Source organism: Rana temporaria, chromosome 12 (genome assembly GCF_905171775.1).
Source record: "Rana temporaria chromosome 12, aRanTem1.1, whole genome shotgun sequence".
In the NCBI taxonomy this organism is placed as follows: domain Eukaryota; kingdom Metazoa; phylum Chordata; class Amphibia; order Anura; family Ranidae; genus Rana; species Rana temporaria.
Genome location: NC_053500.1, coordinates 135,506,673 through 135,527,323, shown reverse-complemented (window position 1 = coordinate 135,527,323; position 20,651 = coordinate 135,506,673). Strand labels below are relative to the sequence as shown.

General features: G+C 46.2%; 1 protein-coding gene across 8 annotated transcripts in view; it reads left to right on the top strand.

Moving 5' to 3' along the window:
• The window catches only part of LOC120918942 (rho GTPase-activating protein 27-like), a gene marked incomplete at its 3' end in the record, with an annotated part of 75,539 nt that overhangs the window by 29,107 nt on the left and 25,781 nt on the right, over positions 1-20,651 (top strand).

The window sequence follows — 20,651 nt, the reverse complement described above, 5'->3', positions numbered from 1 at the left end:
TATAGTTAGGGTTGTCACCTGCTGTCGTTGGGGAGCTGTATAGTTAGGGTTGTCACCTGCTGTCGTTGGGGAGCTGTATGGTTAGGGTTGTCACCTGCTGTCGTTGGGGAGCTGTATGGTTAGGGTTGTCACCTGCTGTCGTTGGGGAGCTGTATAGTTAGGGTTGTCATCTGCTGTCGTTGGGGAGCTGTATGGTTAGGTTTGTCATTTGACCTTTTTTTGAGATTTTGCATGGTTAGAGTTGTGGCTTGTTATGGTTGGGGAGCTGTATGGTTTGGTTTATCACTTACTGTTGTTGGTGAGCTGTATGATTAGGGTTGCCACATTCTGATCATGGTGTAGGACAGGCCTGAGCAAGTTTTAGCCCCAGGGCCACATCTGGCCCCTTGGTTGTCCCTATCTGGCCAGTGATGTGAGCATACTTCTCCAAGCCTTTCAGCTTTCTTACTGAGGAACCTAACAGGCTCAGAAAATGCCTGATGAGCTGAACGGTACACTGGAAAGGCTTTGTTCTGGCAGGACAGCACTGCCTACGAGACGTCTTGACACTCTCCCGCCACTCTGCTACCCAGCCAAGTTCTTCCTGCATTAGCCCTTGCATGCCGCAAACCCCAGGAAACATGCAGCTGTTCTTCATTCTAGTTCAGGATCTGCAGAGATCCCCAGCGTTCCAATTTTAGGCCCTTTAGAGGGCATTTGACAGGCAGTGAGGAGGGCTATAGCCCCTGCTTATTGCCTGAAATAACTCTGCAACATGCGTTTGTGACGTGGCCCCCGTCAAACTTAATGGGTGAGTTTGACAAGTGGTGCCTCTTGTCAGTCTCTGCACCCCAAGTTCAAAATGCTGCAGCCACAAAGCAAAGCATCATGGCCGTAGCATGTGAACCGCCCCATACAGCTGTTATTTTACAGTTCGGGTAGCTGGCCTGGGGGGTGGTTTAAAACTATGTCTCAGCCACCTGTTTTTACCATACCCCGACAACCCGTCTGAAAAAGATCTATTTTGTATCTATTATTATTCCTAATGCAAGGTGTTTGTACTGACGGACCTTCTCATGTCAAAAATGTAATATTGAGCATAATTATGGTCGGCCCTCCACAACAGTCCCAGTTTCTCATGTGGCCCTTTGAGGACCACATAATTGCCATACCCCTGGTGTAGGAGGACCTGGCAGATCTAGCCTAGGCCTTGAATTTCTCCGGTAACAATCTATGTGCTGGGATGCGGTTAGGAAGTCACTGACGCTGGTGTTTAGTCACGTGGATGTCGGCTCTCTCAGCCGACCATTCATACAGAGAGCGCTCTTCCTTCCTAAAGGTCACCATGGTTTTTGTTTTCCTTCTGAGGAATGACAGAAGTTCCTGCCATTCTTCAGGATAGACACGCTCATGGGAATTGTTCCAGCTGCATGAATAGGTCACCTCCAATTGTGTATTTCAAAAAAAAAAAATGGTCTTGGTGTTATGTGATGTCAGTATCTTGCACATTTGCTACTATTATTTTACTCACCCGACAGAATACATGAATGGTGGGGAAGATCAACATGGAGTCACACTTGACTCTGAGGGGCTTCTGTATCTGCATAGTTTGAGGCAGAAGGTCACTGACATGAAAATATGGCTGAACGCTGTGCATGGTATAATCTAATGGTATAATGTATCGTACCTATCACTCTATTTCCCGTATATCAGATGTGACCACAGCTTACGTTCTCGACATCATGCTCTTCTGGCCTCTACCCAGCATCGCACTTGTTTTTTATTCCAACACCGCAAAAGCAATGACAAACAGGAAGTGATGGCTCCAACAGCCAATGGCTTCCTCCATGGGAAATGACATCACAGGAAATGAATATCTACACAGAAAAATCATTCCAACAGGATGAGTTTATACAACAACCAATGAAAAATTGGCTAGGGGAGTCTTTTGGGTGTGTCTGGGCAGGGACAGTGTGTATGTTTTAAACATGGATGCTCTCCCTGACCATAACAATTCAAACGCTCCCGTTTTACCACTGGTATGAATCCTGACTCTGCATTGTTCAGAGAACAACACATACCCGGATTATACTACCGTTCCTGTGGATGGGAGATTATCTGCAGGGGGCACGCCATGGCAGCTCCAAAATGTGTTTGATCAGGCACACTGTGATGAGCGTGCATCCGCCTATAACTGATGATGTCTTTGCAGAGTGAACACATCCCCCTCAGACGATCGTTCTATGCATCGCACAGGGGCCCTTTTGCTGGCCGACATATCTCGACTCTGCAAACACCTCTCCCCAACCTCAGGAAGTTTTTCACTACCAGACGGGACTCAACCAGCGTCGGTTTGCCCCAGTGAGCTCTTTAGAGCGGGCTGTGGGAGTACTAACACTGGGAGACACTATGACAATACATATTAAATACATCTTCATAGAAATTTCCACAACATCACCTGGCTGATTTCCATCAGGAAATTATATTATAGACACATTGGGGTTGATTTACTAAAACTGGAGCATGCAAAATCCATACCTCCCAACTTTTTGAGATGGGAATGGGGGGACACCTATCAGCCAAAGTATGTAGGCATAAATGATTTTTTTACCACTACTATTCCTTTTATATTGGCTTTTGCAATTTAGAAATCAGATGAAAGGTTTATCGCTGGAAAACACTTTTTGATTAAATACATTTTATGAATGAATGAGTAACTTGTATAACGCTACAAGTGCTAGCGCTTATATTCATATATATATATATATATATATATATATACCGTGTTTCCCCGAAAGTAAGACCTACCTTGGGTTTACATGAGGGCTGCAATATAAGCCCTACCCTGAAAATAAGACTTAGTTTGAAGTGGTTGTCTCCTCCTCTTCTCCTGCCTGTTAGCCGGGGGCCTCGACCCCCCCTCCCTCTGCAATGCTCGGCTTGTGGAAGATAGCTCAGGCAGGCTATGGAAGCCCAGAGCGGCACTCAGATCTCCTTCTCCTGTCAGTGGGAGATGTCAGCCCCCTCCATCTGTAAAGTTTGGCTTGTGGAAGAGAGCTCAGGCAGGCTATGGAAGCCAGGAACAGCGCTATAATAAGGTACCTGACACAATACATTTTACTTTACTTCACACAGGGGATTCCCGTCAGGCAGAGAGGGAGAGGGGTAGAGAAGACCACACAATAGTAAGCCCTACCCCTGAAAATAAGCCCTACCGTGTTTTTGGTTGCCAAAATTAATATAAGACCCGGGCTTATTTTCGGGGAAACACGGTATATGTGTGTGTGTATATATAATCTATCTATCAGACCAAAATGAGGGACAAATGAGTAGGAATGAGCGACATTGCTTCAAATCGGGGACAGTTGGGAGCTATGCAAAATCTGGTAATCTGGTGCAGCTCAGCAGAGGAACCAATCAGCTTCCAGGTTTTATTGCCAAAGCCTAATTGTACAAGCTAAAATTAGACCCTGATTGCTACCATGCACTAGGTTTTGTACTCTCCAGTTTTAGTAAATCAACCCCACTGTGTTAATTTTCTATATGGCAAGTGTTCTGTGTATATGTAATAATACTACATGAAGTAATATGCATTCAACAGCAGCAGATACAATGTGGACCCTGTGGTTGGGGTTGTGTGATTCTCCGCATTGTGACGTCATGATGCTCTGCATTGTATAATCATGTAGAACAGATTCGTGTAATGTGTTACTAATGTCCTCTCATTGTATGCAACCATGGGAATCCATCTGTATTTCCATAAATGTTCAGCAGGTGGTGCTGATTGACTGCCTCTTCTGCCAGTATTGCTTTACCTCTCGAGGTCTGGGCGAGGGCCACTGACACTCGGCTGTGCCTAACGTCATTGTTAATCATACAGTACATAGCATCTGTTGTTGTTATCAGATATTATACATAGCTGTTGATAATTGGGATAGTTGACATTACACACAATATTTATTTGGACATAATGGAGTTTTTTTTTTTTTTTTCAACAGTGTAATGACCCATGGCAACCAATTATTTTACATGTTGTAGGCAGATAAAGAGAAATGCTAAATATTTTTACTGCGACAGATTAGATGCTTTAGCAGATTGTCATACCAGATTAAGACAAGGTAGACCGTTTCAGATTGGCGAGAGGGTGCCAGACCAGTAAGATGATCCCAGACTGGATAGTGGATGGCAGACCTGGTGGACAATCCCAGACTAGAGACTGGATAGAGTGTGCCAGGCCAGATAGATCGCAGACTGGATAGAGGGTGTCATACCAGATAGATGATGCCAGACTGGAGATTTGATGGAGGGCTCAAGACCAGATAGACCATTTAAGACATGAGACTGGGAGGAGTGTTCCAGACCAGTTTGATGATCCCCGACTTGATAGTATGTGACAGAAAAGGTGTACAATCCCCGGCTGGAGACTGGATAGTATGTGACAGACCTGGTGGACAATACCAGACTGGAGACTGGATAGAGTGTGCCAGGCCAGATAGATCGCAGACTGGATAGAGGGTGTCATACCAGATAGATGATGCCAGACTGGAGATTTGATGGAGGGCTCAAGACCAAATGGTCCATTTCAGACTGGAGAGAGGGTTCCAGACCAGTTGGATGATCCCAGACTGGATAGTATCTGACAGACCAGGTGTACAATCCCCGCCTGGAGACTGGATAGAGTGTTCCAGGCCAGATAGATCTTGGATTGGATAGAGGGCTCAAGACCAGATAGACCATTTCAGACTGGAGACTGGAGAGAGGGTTAAAGACCAGTTGGATGATCCCAGACTGGATAGTATGTGACAGAACAGGTGTACAATCCCCGGCTGGAGACTGGATAGAGTGTTCCAGGCCAGATAGATCTCAGATTGGATAGAGGGTGGCAGACGAGGTGGATAATCCCCAGATAACAGATTGGATACAGGGTTTCAGACCTCAAAGATGATCCTATACCTCAGGCTAGATTGAGGGTGCTAGGCCAGATAAATAATGCCACACTGTTGACTTGATAGGATGTGCCAGACCAGTACGGATGGGCTCAAATGTGTTCAGACCCAACCCACCTGAGCAGTCCTGCCAGGAAGCCATCACTGCACACCGCCAATCGTAGGCAGTGAGGCATTTCCTGGCCCGCAGGAGCAGTGAGGCTGCTCATGATTGGTAGTGTGCAATGACTGCTTCCTGGTGGGATTGCTCAGGTGGGTTGGGACTAGGATCTGAACACGCCTGAGCCCATCCCTACAGACCAGATAGTTCCATACTGAAGCCTGGATGATGGGTGCCAGGCCAAATGTATGATGCCAGACTGGAAAATGGATAGATGGTTCAAGACCAGATGGATCATCTCAGACCGGAGACCCCGGATAGAGAGTGCCAGACCAGATAGATCATCCCAGACTGGATAATGGATGACAGACCAGGTGGATAATCCCAGACTGGATTAAGTGTGCCAGGCCAGATAGATCCCAGACTGGTAAGAGGGTGCCAGACCCCGTAGATAATCCCAGACTGTAGACTGGATACAGGGTTTAAGACCAGATAGATGATGTTAGACCTCCGACTAGATAGAGGATGCTATGCCAGATAGAAGATCCTGTATAGATGGTTCCAGTGCAGAAAGGTGATCTCAGACTGGAGACGGGATGAAGGGCCCTGGAGTTCGTAAAACCATTTGCACACCAAGCTTATTAAAATAGCACACTTGCATGTTAAAAACTTGATGTTCAGCAAGTAAGAACCAATACTGGCACCGCAAACACGATGGCGTACAACAGCCACAGGAAGCCAACCATACATGTAGCAGGTAAGGACACACTGAACACTATACACTGCTCTGGGACCTGGCAGGCAAAGCAGCGGTGTCCTCCACCATATGGGAAAAATAACAGCTGTCAAGGTCCAACAGTGATGTCGGGAGTGGACAAGCTGGATACACCTGTCTACTGGGACCAGTGATATCCTAAATGGGAGAGGCCGCTACTTGTTTCCGGGGCTCCGCCTCCTTTATCAAGCAGCCTACTTGATAAAGGGGGCGAAGCCCCAAATACACACATAGCGGCATCACTGTTGGATGTTGACAGCTGCTGTTTCACCCATGCGGTGGGGGACACCGCTGCTTTGCCTGTAGTGTATGGTGGTCACTGTGTCCGTATGTCCTGCTTGGCTTCCTGTGGCTGTTGTACTGCATCATGTTTGCGGTGCCAGTGTTGTTTCCTACTTGCTGAACATCATGTTTTTAATATGTAAGTGTGCTATTTTTAATACGCAAGTGTGCTATTTTTAATAAATTGTGCATATGGTTTTACTAACTCCAACGCCCTTGCTCTGTCTTTTGCATACTGCCTTTAGAGTTCCAAGTCAGCCTGTGATCTTTTACATTATTATTTGTCACTGAAAGTGTTTTCTGGATCATTTTGTGGTTAAAAAAAAAAAAGTGGCCAGTAGGTTTTCAGATATACTTGGCCGGAATCAGGTAGGCGATACGACGGCGTATCCCCAGTCGTCGTATGTCTGAGTTGTGGCATCGTATCTATGCGCCTGACGCATAGATTTCCCTAAGATCCGACCGGCGTAAGTGTCGTATCTTAGGCTGCATATTTACGCTGGCCGCTAGGTGGCACTTCCCTCGATTTACGCGAGGAATATGCTAATTAGGTAGATACGCCGATTCACAAATGTACGTACGCCCGGCGCTATTTTGTTACGTCGTTTACGTTAGGCTTTTTCGGCGTAAGGTTGCTCCTGCTCTTATGAGGCGTACGCAATGTTAAGTGTGGACGCCGTTGCCGCGTCGAATTTTGAAATTTTTACGTCGTTTGCGTAAGTCGTTCGCGAATAGGGCTGTACGTCTAAAGCATTGACGATTTACGGCGGAATTTCGAGCATGCGCACTGGGATTCTTTTACGAACGGCGCATACGTGGGGTCACACTAAATTTAAATAAAACACGCCCACATCATCCAAATTTGAATTAGGCGGGCTTACGCCGGAGCACATACGTTACGCCGCCGTAACTTAGGGCACAAGTTCTTTCTGAATACAATATTACGCAGGGCTACCTGAATCTAGCCCACTGTAATTAAAGTACTGGCCTGTGATTGGTTGCTATGGGTTAGCGTAGCTGTTTTTGTGCAAATGATTAGATGTGCCCTGAGAACCAGGCAGACAGATCATTGAAGCTAAGCTTTCTGGCTGTGCTGGTTTTTTCTTGGACAGCCCCAAAGCTACTGATAATCAGATGGAGGAGTGCAGAGTTCATAGAACTTGAAAATTTAACATCAAATTTTAGAATATTTTTAGGACTTTATCTAAAGCAAAAATATTTTCTTTAGGAGTGGATAAGGAGTCAATCTGTCTCTGTCCCCGCTAGGCGGATTCTGCCTTTCTCATCATCGAAAAAGGATTCTGATGACAACCGTCTGAGGGGATTTCATCTCACTTTGGAGAGATTTCCTCTCGTTTTCCCATTGAGAGGTGAAAAAACGTATAATAATGTATAGAGTTGGGAAAGGGCTGAGTATGGCGGTGGAAGGAGAAGACAAGGAGGAGTGCAGAGTAGGGAGTGGTGGGGAAGATATAAGGTTCAAGATGGGAGGAATTCCTCTCCATAACCACCAATGTAAGGGACATTCTTTCCACTTACGACTAATGTAAGGAGCATTATTCACACTGACTACCAATGTAAGGGGCATTCCTCCCATTACCAGCAATGTAAGGGGCATTATTTTCTCTGGCCACCAATGTTAGTGGCATTCTTCCCATTGAGCACCAATGTAATGTGCATTCTTCTCAGTGACTACGAATATAAGGGGCATTCTCCCCACAAACTACTGATTGTAGGGGACGTTCTTCTCACAGGCCTCTAATGTAAGGGACATTCTTCCCTATGGCCACCAATGTAAGGAAAAGTCTTCTTATTGAACACCAATGTAAGGAGCACTCTTCCTACTGACTACATATGTAAGGAGGCCCTTCTCCACTAACCAGCAATGTGAGAGTACAAAGGTTTGCATTTATTTTCTGGTCATGATATTTACTAGTTACATTTTATTGTTATTACTGAAAATAATGTTCCACAGAGAAGCCCCCGGTTGTTGCATACACTAGGTCAGGGCCGGGACAAGGGGTGGCCAGGAGGGACGGCTGCCTTGGCCACGAGGGATGGCTGCCCTGGCCACTGTGGTATCATGTGAGTTGGGAGGCAGCAGGGAATAAGAATAGTTCTAGGAGGGGAATCTTTTTTTTTTTTTTTTGGGGGGGGGGGGGGTGCTAGGAAAGGTGATTTGGGGAGATTTGTGTTTGAATGGGGGATGGGGGGGGATAGGATTTGTGCTAGTATAGGGGGATTTGGGGTGTTTGTGTTAGAAGAGGTGATATGGTAGAGGGGGATTTGTTCTAAGAGGGTAATTGTTTTTTTTTGGTAGGGAGGGGGGGGGGGTTGTGCCAGCAGGAATGATGGGAGGGGGGTACTTTTGGGATTTCAGCAGGGGGGGGGGGCGGATATATTCTGGAAGGCGGGGGAATTTTTGCTTCGGGGGTAAGCATGCCGATTACTGCTCAATTAAATTTGGGGGTGTTTGCTATCACATAATGCTCATACATCTTTGGCACAGTTTGGAATATTTGCTCCGGGCCCTAGATGGCCTTGTCCTGGCACAGGACACCACATTCCTGACGTTTTGTATTTATTTTTTTGTTTTTTTATTTGTGCAATGAGCTGTAGATGCAGTAACAATTAGTAAGGATTCCCCAAGACCAGGGGTCAAGTCCTGGGGGAAAAAAGTGTAGGAACTCCCACCCAAGATCCACTCCCCCACCAAAAAAAAGAAAATGATACGCTCATATGCATAATTACTAAACCGCAAGTTCTTTGTAAATCCCGCGATAAGTCGCGGCAGACCTCCGCAACGTCTCCTGGGAACAATGACAAAAGCTCCCAGGAGACATTGCGGCATCGAGGAAGTGACGCAATACCTGCACACTACTTGATGAATCCATATACAGGAAGCGTCCATTAACATAATGAATTACTAAGGTCCGCCTGCCCCTGACAGTGACTCGAGCTGGGCATCACCACTTAGTGAAGGATTGGCTCGGGTGGCTTGGCTGCTCTAGTCCTGCAAAGGGAACTGCGTTCCTGCTGTGAAAAAAGTGCAGGAACTCCCTTCCCACGCGTTCCCGCAGGACTTGAGCCCTGCCCAAGACCTAAAAAATGATTACAATGTTCCCCCATATTGGTTTGGAAAGGCTGGTCTATAGAGGGAAAGGCTGGTCTCCAGGCTTACCATAGACTAGCGAGGGTACTGGTCACTGGAGCTTACAATTGAATAAGGGACAGGAATTCAAGCGCAGGTCTTGTTAAAATAGTCTTGAAGGATTATCGAAGCTTTATCTTTGGAAAGATAATGTTAGTGACATAGTGCTCCTCTCTTGTGTCCTATTGGGTTGGAGCAGTGCCGCATATTGTCGTACCACCAAAGGAGGAGGTTGGTGAATGTCAAAGACGTGTTCTGTGGATTGTTCTTGCAATATTCACTCTTCTTTGTTATGCAGAAGACAGGAAGCAATGTCACTGTGAGGAGCTTTGCTGAACAATGTAGCCAGGAAGGATGACGCAGCCTGGAGGTTTGTGTGAATTGTCCCTGGAAGTGTCCCTGAGTTTCCAACCTTTCTCAATCTTTCAGGTCCCAGGGAACCCTTACCAAGAGCAATTTATTGGCAGTCAATGGGGGAAAATGCGCTTTACGTTAGTGGTCAGTTGGAAGAATGTAACCCTTACAGTGGTGGTAGAATGCCACCCTTACCAACAGCTAAAAAGATATTTGATGTCATACTGCTGGCTTTGCCAAGTGCCATTGGACTTGGAACTATGCAGGCCTTCAAATTTAAGATCAACCAACCACAGCTCACGGAACCCTTAGCAGCCTCTGGAGCAAAGGTCTCAAACTGGTGGCCCTCCAGCTGTTGCAAAACTACAAGTCCCATGAGGCATTGCAAGGCTGACAGTTGCAAGCACAGGCAGCGGCATGATGGGACTCGTAGTTTTGCAACAGCTAGAGGGCCACCAGTTTGAGACCCCTGCTGAGTCTGGAGGAACCCTAGGGTTCCACGGAACCAGTGGCGGCTGGTGCTCAAATTTTTTTTGGGGGGAGCAAACAAACTGAAAAAAAAATATATATTTCAGCCACTGTGCCCCTCAAGCGCAGCCGCTGTGCCCATCAATTGCCTTCACTGTGCCCATCAATTGCCTCCACTGTGCCCCTCAAGCACAGCCACTGTGCCCATCAATTGCCTCTACTGTGCCCCTCAAGCGCAGCCGCTGTGCCCATCAATTGCCTCCACTGTGCCCATCAAACGCAGCCACTGTGCCCCTCAAGCGCAGCCGCTGTGCCCATCAATTGCCTCCACTGTGCCCCTCAAGCACAGCCGCTGTGCCCCTCAAGCGCAGCCGCTGTGCCCATCAATTGCCTCCACTGTGCCCATCAATTGCCTCCACTGTGCCCCTCAAGCACAGCCACTGTGCCCATCAATTGCCTCCACTGTGCCCATCAAACGCAGCCACTGTACCCATCAATTGCTGCCAGTGACGTTTCAGCCAATCAGGTGCCAGGTAACAGACCTCAACACCTGATTGGAAGAGACGGATCAGTGTTCCTTCACTTTGCTAACACAACACTGAGTGAACAGCAAGCGCCCAGCATGGTGTCCGCTGTTCACTTTTTTGGGCGCCTATTAGAGCCTGCGGCTCTAATCAGGTGCTTCAAAAAAACACCCCCGCCGCTGTAATTCAGGTGCCCGGGGGCCCCGAAAAGGGGCCAGAACACCTGTCAGCGGCGACCATAGATAGATTCATGCAATGCATGAATCTATCGTGACAGAACGGTGCCAGGAGAGAGGGGGTGACACCCATGCGCCCCTTATGGACGCACCGCCTCTGCGTGACGGAACCGACCATAAAGTTCCTCATTAATAGCAACAGAAAAACTGTCTTTGGACATGAATTCTTTACTTTTACCAGAATTGAAGCAAAAAGTAAACATTTGCAGAAATAAAGTTTTTAGCGTCAACATGTACAGTTGTTCATATCATCGGTAAGAAATTGCGTAATGTGCCCAGTTCAGGTATAGATGGGAATTGCGAGGTTGTCGCACAGTCACTGCGACGAGCGCTGTTCAGAGGGGGGGTGTGCAAATATTATTTATATCATAGACCTCTGGGCCAGCTGTCTCGGGTCGTCTGATCTCCGGCTGGTTGTCCTTTTGGAATGAGCATTTTGCTGAATAATGGGAAACCCTCCCTCCACCGCTCTGGAATGCAGTCAGGCAAGTCGGCAGCGGAAAGTGTTAACTCTGCGTAAAGAGGAAAGTCATGCCACGCCTTATTTAAATGAGCTGCCACCTTGTTACCTGATCCAGGATGTGTGGAGCCTCCTGACATCAACTAGGTGAGGACAAGTGTGCGCAGCTCCGAGGACCTGCCTGGACACAGGTACTGTACACCACGTATGATTTATACCTTCTGTATACGCCCTGCGATGATTTCTAGTACTGTAATCTTCCACTCTGTGCGCTACCAGCTTACAGCGCGGGATGCATTATTATAAATTTTTTACTTGTGATCACCTGGCGGTGTGGCAAGGGGTAAATACCACAAACTCGCTTTTTTTCGAATTTCTATAACCCTTGGCTTGAATGCGACTCCAACAGTAAGATGCTAGAACTTCAAAAAAAACACGAGTTTGTGGAATTTTCTGCTGGATGGGGGGTCAGTGGTGCATTGGACAACACCTTGGAGATCGGTTTATTTAGAATTCTGTCCTTTTGTATATAAATGTTTCACATAGTTATTGGATGTGTTATGGAATGGGGCCGTGCCTCACCACACCTGTACAGTTACAATGACACTCTGTCACTCTGATAAATGTCATGGCTGTTTGTTTGCACAATTTACGGTTGTCATTGAGAAAAAAAATAGCTTTTGTGTTCTCATTGTAAGATCAGAGGGACAATGGCTGCACGCCCAGAGGGCACCCAGCACTGAGCCCTGACTTCTGTTTGCTCGGTGTACCCAAATGGAGGGGTCCCGGGTGCCCAGCACTTTGCCCTGTTTGTTATACCAAAGTGGAGAGTCAACCATGTCCAGTACTAAGCCCTGACTTCTACCTGCTCGTTATATCCAAGTGGGGGAATCGGAGGTGCCCAGTATGAAGCACTGGCCTCTGCCTATTTATATCCAAGTGGGGGAATCGGAGGTGCCCAGTATGAAGCACTGACCTCTGCTTATTTATATCCAAGTGGGGGAATCGGAGGTGCCCAGTATGAAGCACTGGCCTCTGCCTATTTATATCCAAGTGGGGGAATCGGAGGTGCCCAGTATGAAGCACTGGCCTCTGCCTATTTATATCCAAGTGGGGGAATCGGAGGTGCCCAGTATGAAGCACTGACCTCTGCTTATTTATATCCAAGTGGGGGAATCGGAGGTGCCCAGTATGAAGCACTGACCTCTGCCTATTTATATCCAAGTGGAGGAAAGTGGGGTTCAGAGGTGACCGGTACTAAGCCCTGCTTAATCTTCTTTTTGCTCAATCTATCCAAGCAGGGGATCAGAGGTGTGCATTACTAAGCCCTGACCTTTTACGTGTTCATTATACCCAAGTGGGAGAATTGGAGATGCTCAGTACTAAGCCTTGAGATCTACCGGCTTGATTTACCCAAGTGAGGGAATCGGAGGTGCCGATTAATAATCCCTGACCTTTACGTGCTCATTATACCCAAGTGGCAAAATTGGAGATTCCCAGTAGCAAGCCTTGACTTCTACCTGCTTGTTATACCCAAGTGAGAGAATCGGGGGGTGCCCAGTACGAAGCACTGACCTCTACTTATTTATATCCAAGTGGAGGAAAGAGGGGGGGTTCAGAGGTGCCCAGTTCTAAGCCCTGATCTCTACTGGCTTAATATATCGAAGTGGGGGATCAGAGGTGTCCATTACTAAGTCCTGAGCTTTACCTGCTCATTATAACCAAGTGGGAGAATTGGAGGTGCCCAGTACCAAGCCTTGACTTCCACCTGCTCATTATAAAACCAAGTGGGGGAATCGGAGGTGCCCAGGACTGACCTCTACTTACGTTTTTTCTTCTTGTTTCTAAAAGCCTGTGGTGTCTGAACACACTCCAAAAAACTCCACCCGCTGCAAAAAAAAGTGCACACCAAAAAGTGCACAGGATGTACATATGGTCCTCCTCCGAAGAGAAGGGACCTTTGCCCTGATCCCCTGGGGCATTAAGCTCCAGACGGGGACTAGGGTACTTTCACATGGTCCATCTGGCCAAAACTAGACTGACCCCGCTCTCTGGGAGGCCGAAACAGACCACAGTAGGTGGGGCTCCCCCAAAGGGAGACCCCATGGGAGAAGGTGAACTAAGCCAAAAGGCCATGTCCACCCCCTCACAAGATGTTCAGGGCAGGCCCGAGGACCTGCACCCTACTTATCAAACGTGAAATGTACAAACCCAACAGCCATAAGAAAGACATAAAGTGACATACACAACAAACAACATAAAAGTGGGGAAAAGGGAAGTGGAGAAAGTGCATAGGTGCCATTGTGGGAAAAAATGGCCGGCCCAAGTTGAGGGAACTGGGGTTCAGAGATGCCAATTACTAAGCCCCGACCTCTACCCGCTTGATTTAACCAAGTGGGAGAATCGGAGGTGCCCAGTACCAAAGCCCTGCCCTCTACCTGCTCATTCTACCCAAGTGGGGGGCTCAGAGGTGTCCAATACTAAACTCTGACCTCTAACTGCTCACTAGACCCAAGTTGGGGATATGAGATAACCAGGCACTCCATGGAGGTTTTATATAACTGGTATATAAAAACCATGACAGGTTTAACTGTCGGTTTCCACTATCTCATTGTTTATCTGATGTTGCTCTCCATGTAATGCAGTTTTTCCGGGATAGGTGAGCTGGGTGTAAAGTAAACATTTCCCCAGCCTACAGTATATGATATTCTTGCATACTCTGCAGGAATGTTCCCCATACAGAAGCATGTATGGGGATTATATGGCCTTTTATATAAAGAACTGAAGAAAGGACTCCGGCACCGCACACTGAAGTGTGCACATCATGTTGAGTTTGGGTTGTTTTGCGTCCCTTCATAAGGTTGTAGAGAGTCAGAGAACCAGAAAAATATCCCATATTTGGTGGAGCTTTGTCCAGTTCTCATGTAAGATTGCAGCCCAGCTGTGAGGAGGACAGGTTTTTTATTGTCAACACACGTACATAATCATCCATGAGGTCTCAATGTTACTGAATGTGCTTCTCTGCAGTTCTCCTTTATAGAAGGACCAGTCCCTCCATTATGTCCTGTGAGCCATTACTGACCACTCTGTGATCTGGCTGGCTCTGTCTATGCTGCCTCTATGGTTACAGGTAGTTATCCTGCAAGCTTTGAGCCTTCTAATTATCCACAGCAAATACACGTGTGATCATTAACTGAGCCAAACCGGCTGCTGTTAAGTGAGGAGGTGGACAGAAGGACAGTTAACCCTGCCTGGTGGAGTACGGCAATGACGTGGGGTGGTGGCCATGTGGGCCATGCATTGGAAAGCGTATTACATTATCTCTGGATTGGCCAAGTACAAATAATGTCTTTGTACTGGCTATAAAGCTTTCTTTCTTCTTCCTTTTTTTTTAGATAATGGCTTGAAATATTTAACACCTTTTTGATAATTGTTTTAGATTTTTATTGTTCATTTTTTTCTTCAAATAATTGTTTGTAAAATACACTTATGACAACATCTCAGAACGTTATGTAACATTACGGATTCCGGTATTAATGAACAATGTCAGTTTAATTACAGTGTTACGGTACATCCGGTATGTTGAGATTTAATTAGGTTGAAGATATGTCATGATATCAACTAAAATCACTATTAAAAATTGATCTTTAAGGATTGGATATATACTGTAATCGTACTTATTCACCATGTGTATTTCCAAGATTTTCTTTATAGCCCAAGAAATAGAGTTTGAGTATACAAAACAGTTTATTTAGGAATTAAAGGGAAGTGTTGAGAAATATAGAAAGCGAAGAGTCATCCCTCAGCAAAAACAGAGACTGAACATAGAAAAGTGATAGCAGAAAAGAGACCAAGTGACCAATGAAGTCTGTCACTTTTTTTTTTTTTTGTATCTACAGTATTTTTTTTTTTTTTTTTTTATTTCTTGACTGATTATAAATGTTTGTCCCAAGCATGTTTAAATCTATTTACTGTTGGTTGACTCAACTACTTCTGCTGGAAGTCTGTTCCAAGCATCAACTACCGTATATACTCGCGTATAAGCCGAGTTTTTCAGCACATTTGTTTGTGCTGAAAATGCCCCCCTCGGCTTATACTCGAGTCACCTTTTTGTGCCTGATCTCCCGGACTTTGGGGACCCGGTACCAAACTTGGCACACATGTAGCCCCACTCTTCCTCTACAAGTGTGCAAAGTTTGTTGTCGGGGGGACCTACGACCGGGGAGCACCGATTTTTCAAACCCGGGCACCCCTTCTATAGACTCCCATGTTAAATGGTAATTTCTCCTGTGACTTTGCGGACCCGGTACCAGCCGGTTGTAGGTCCCTTGGACCCGGAACTTGGCACACATGGAGCCCCATTTCTCCTCTACAAGTGTGCAAAGTTTGTTGTCTGGTGGGACCTACGGCTGGGGAGCACCGATTTTTCAAACCCGGGCACCCCTTCCATGAACTCCCATATTAAACGTCAGTCTAGTCATGGACACAGTGAGGCATGGGCACAGTGAGGCATGGACATGGACACTATAGGCTTATACTCGAGTCAATAAGTTTTCCCATTTTTCTTGTGGTAAAATTAGGTGCCTCGGCTTATAAAACGGGTCGGCTTATACTCGAGTATATACGGTACTCTTTCTGTAGAATACTTTCTAAGATTCGGTTTGAACTTTCCTCCTGCTAGTTTGAGGTCTTGTCCCCGTGTTCTTGATCTTGGCTTCATATTGACTGTGCCCCTTTTCTACGCCCTTTCTGTTTATATACTGAATCCATGGATGCAATCCCCTTTGGCATCTCTTATCTATCTTAAGCTGTGATGACCGGCTTACATGCATCCGTGATCATTTGGCTTTGATTAGCTCAGATTACTGAAGGTGTGTGTGTGTGTATGTGTGATAGACTATTTCCTTATATACACACAGAGCTTTTTTTTCTCAGAAAATAGGTGCAGGAACTCAACCACGACCCGGTCAGATTTCACAAACAGTAGAAGGGTCTTAAAGGGGCATTAAATACCAGGACTGCATTACAGTTCAGGGGGGTTACACACAGAGTGCATAGCTGTCACTTGTAAACACAGAAACCAGACACCAAAGGGTCTGAGCCAAAGATGGTGGAACTGAGTTCCCCCTGAAAAAAAGCTATATATATATATATATATATATATATATATATATATATATATCTGCCCTCGTTGCCCAAAGCAGCCTCTCTCAACCTTTTTGGCCCCTTTCACACAAGGTGAACTACAGCTGCGATCTGCTTGGGCAGCAGGGGATCTCTCCGCTAAGCAGGGCGGGTGACCGGTCCGTGTCCACTCATGCAGAGCGGACACGGACGTAGACCGCTCTTCTCTATGGGCAGCCAGATGTAAACGGAACACCTGTCTTTTAACACATGCGATCCGCTGGACAGAAGGGGAACGGATCCCATCCATCTCTTTTTGGCGGATCGGATTGGATTGGATGTAGGCAGACAGAGGCGGCTCTAGGCTTTGTGAGGCCTTAGGCAAAATTTAGACACGAGGCCCCACTCCTCCTATCCAGGCACACAGGAAGGCTGCACAGCCGGGCACTCACTTTCTCTTTGGGCGATCGGCCAGGCTACAGCAGGCGCTGGGATGGGATCCATTCACCGGAGCTCCTCCTTCCCCTTTATAGGGCAGCTGAATACTGGATAGTGAGCGGCGAAGGCTGAAGGAGCAGCTTAGCTGCTTTAGGGCCCCACATGGATTTGCAGCCTTTCCCGTGCGCCTTTTACAAGTGGCCCCTGAAGCCAGTTGGTCAGTCCGCATTAGTGATCGATCTCAGGCAAATTAGACGGCTGCAAGGCTTTAGGCGGCCGCCTTTGTAGGCAGACACATGTTTAACACCCGCATCTCCATAGAGAAGAATGGAGGTATATTTACCGCCAAGGCAACCGAGTGGCTCAAGAAAAAGCAAATTAAAGTCACGGAGTGGCCTAGCCAGTCTTCAGACCTTAATCCTATAGAACATTTATGGAGGGAGCTGAAACTCGGAGTTGCAAAGACAGCCAAGAAACCTTTAAGGATTTAGAGAAGATCTGTAAAGAGTGGGACAAAATCCCTCCTGAGATGTGTGGAAACCTGATCACCAACTACAAGAAATGTCTGACCTCTGTGATTGCCAACAAGGGTTTCCCCACCAAGTACCGAGTCATGTTTTGCTTGGGGATCAAATACTTATTTTACTCACTGAACTGCAATAACATTTGTATTGTGTTCTTTTGGATTTTTTAGTTGATATTCTGTCTTTATAGTTCCTATTTGATTGACAGGCTTCCGACGGTCGCATACATCGCGTCACGATTTTCCGAAAGTAGCCGAACGTCGGTGCGCAGGCGCCGTATAGAGCCGCACCGACGTTCTGCTTCTTTCGGCTACTCGTGACGCGATAGATGCGACCGTCGGAAGCCTGTCAATCAAATAGGAATGCCCAGTCCCGAAGACCATACCCGGAAGCGGCGGAGAAGATCGCCCTCTACAACGGTAAGTACAGCTTTGTTTTTAAAAAAAACACCCGATTCCCCTTCACAAAATGAACATCAATCTAAGGTTAAAACATTTTTTTCGGGTGAACTCCCGCTTTAACTACTTCAGCCCCAGAAGAATTGGCTACCCAATAAAAGTCAGCAGCTACAAACACTGTAGCTGCTGACTTTAAATAAGCACACGTACCCGCGATGTCGCTCCCCCCCCGAGGCCGATCCGTCCATCAGATCGGGTGCCGGCACCGTCATTCGAACGAAGGGAAACAGACAGTGGAGCCTTGCGGCCGTCACTGCCCGTTTCCTACTGCGCATACGCGAGTCGCAAGGTGCTTTGTGAATGGCCGGGACACACACAGGTCCCAGAAGACAGTGAACCCTATTCCCCAGAAGACAACGCGAGGTGGACGAGAAATAAGCTAGCTGTGGTATAGGGAGTGGCAGATTAGGAAGACTGCCATTTCTGGTAAGTAAAAAACAAATTATTTTTCAATTTTTTTTATTTATTTTTTTTACATTTTTACTAAAGGTAAATCCACTTTGCACTACAAGTGCAAGGGGGGAAAAAAACAGCATTTTAGCTTGCACGTGATTGGATGATGAAATCAGCAGAGCTTCCCCTCATTTTAGATCTTCCCCTCAGATTTACAGTGACTGCCCTTCCAGTGCAAAGTGGATTTTCCTTTTCGTAAATAAGTGTCCTTATCTGTGGTGGTGGATGGTTCCATCTATTACAAATCCCATCACATGGGGGGTCATGCAGATCACCTGTCTGTACACCGTGTCTTACAGAAAGCAAATAAATAACATGAAAGGAATGCAAATAAGGGAGGGTCAGACCTCGGTGTTCTCATGTTCAGCTATAAGTGTATGGAAAAGAGAGTCATTTCATATATGAGGTGTAATTACACCTGAACTTTCCCTGAGGAGCGTACACTTGGGACGCGCCATCTTCTGTGCTAATGTTTGTGAGTTCACCTTACTTGTTATTAACCAATGAAATAATACTCTGTTATTTCCCTGTGTTGGCCTGGTTATGTCAGATGTGATAGATGATGTGATAGATGATGTGATAGATGATGTGATAGATGATGTGATAGATGATGTGATAGATGATGTGATAGATGATGTGATAGATGATGTGATAGATGATGTGATAGATGATGTGATAGAGAATAATTCGTATCAAAATGTGTTTTCCACGTTGGAGATTATGTTCAAGGTTTTGGTTTCTGTTTTTTTTTTTGGTCATGATCGTCAAATCACTCGGATATGTTTGTGGTTAACCACTTAAGACCCGGACCAAAATGCAGGTAAAGGACCAGGCCAGTTTTTGCGATTCGGCACTGCGTCGCTTTAAAGTGGAGGTTGACCCGGAAATGTTAATTTTTAACCTTAGATTGAGGCTTATTTTGTCTAGGGGAATCGGGTAGTTTTTTTTAAAAACAAAGCCGTACTTACCGTTTTAGAGAGCGATCTTCTCAGCTGCTTCTGGGTATGGGCTGCGGGACTGGGCGTTCCTATTTGATTGACATGCTTCCGACGGTCGCATCTATCGCGTCACGATTTTCCGAAAGTAGCCGAACGTCGGTGCGCAGGCGCCGTATAGAGCCGCACCGACGTTCGGCTTCTTTCGGCTACTCGTGACGCGATGTATGCGACCGTCGGAAGCCTGACGGAAGACTGTCAATCAAATAGGAACGCCCAGTCCCGAAGACCATACCCGGAAGCGGCGGAGAAGATCGCTCTCTAAAACGGGAAGTACAGCTTAGTTTTTAAAAAAAACACCCGATCCCCCTAGACAAAATGAGCATGAATCTAATGTTAAAAAATTTCGGGTGAACTCCCGCTTTAACTCACAATTGCGCGGTCAAGCGACGTGGCTCCCAAACAAAATTGGCGTCCTTTTTTCCCCACAAATAGAGCTTTCTTTTCGTGGTATTTGATCACCTCTACGGTTTTTATTTTTTGCGCTATAAACAAAAATAGAGCGGCAATTTTTAAAAAAATGCAGTATTTTTTACTTTTTGCTATAATAAATATCCCCCAAAAATATATATATAAGAAAAAAAAATTCCTCCAGTTTAGGCCGATACGTATTCTTCTACCTATTTTTGGTAAAAAAAAATCGCAATAAGCGTTTAACAATTGGTTTGCGCAAAATTTATAGCGTTTACAAAATAGGGGATAGTTTTATTGCATTTTTACAAATTTTTTTGTTTACTACTAATGGCGGAGATCAGCGATGTTTTTCATGACTGCGACATTATGGCGGACACATCGGACACTTTTGACACATTTTTGGGACCATTGTCATTTTCACAGCAAAAAATGCTATAAAAATGCATTGTTTATTGTGAAAATTACAATTGCAGTTTAGGAGTTAACCATATAAGATAGTCCACATGAATTGTGGGCCAGCTGCCCCGTAGACCGATCTGCAGGTAACTTCTTGTGTTTGTGTGGGAGAGAAGCAAAGAGACAAAAGAACGTTTCCTCTGCTCAGCACGGCACAGGAAATGTATGAAACTTTCACAAGTCTCTCTGGCCAGCAGTTCTCCTTTCTCATCTTTCTTACGAGAGCGATGTCTATGGAAAGACCTCCTGCATGAAGTGCCAGCATGGTGGACTTCTTCGCTCGAGCCTCCCGGAGGATGAGGAGGAGAGTGCTCAGCCTTCCCAACGCCCCACAGATACAGGTCAGAGGGTGGAGACTGGAAGCCATTGTGTCCTCTTCCTGCGTTGTGGGTGAACAGAGGGGTGAAGAGAGTATGGCAGACTCCGATTATCTCTGAATTTGTGTCTTCATACCGGCCCCTCTATACAGACTGGAAGGGAAATACCTCCCCGCATCTTTTCATAACAGACCCTT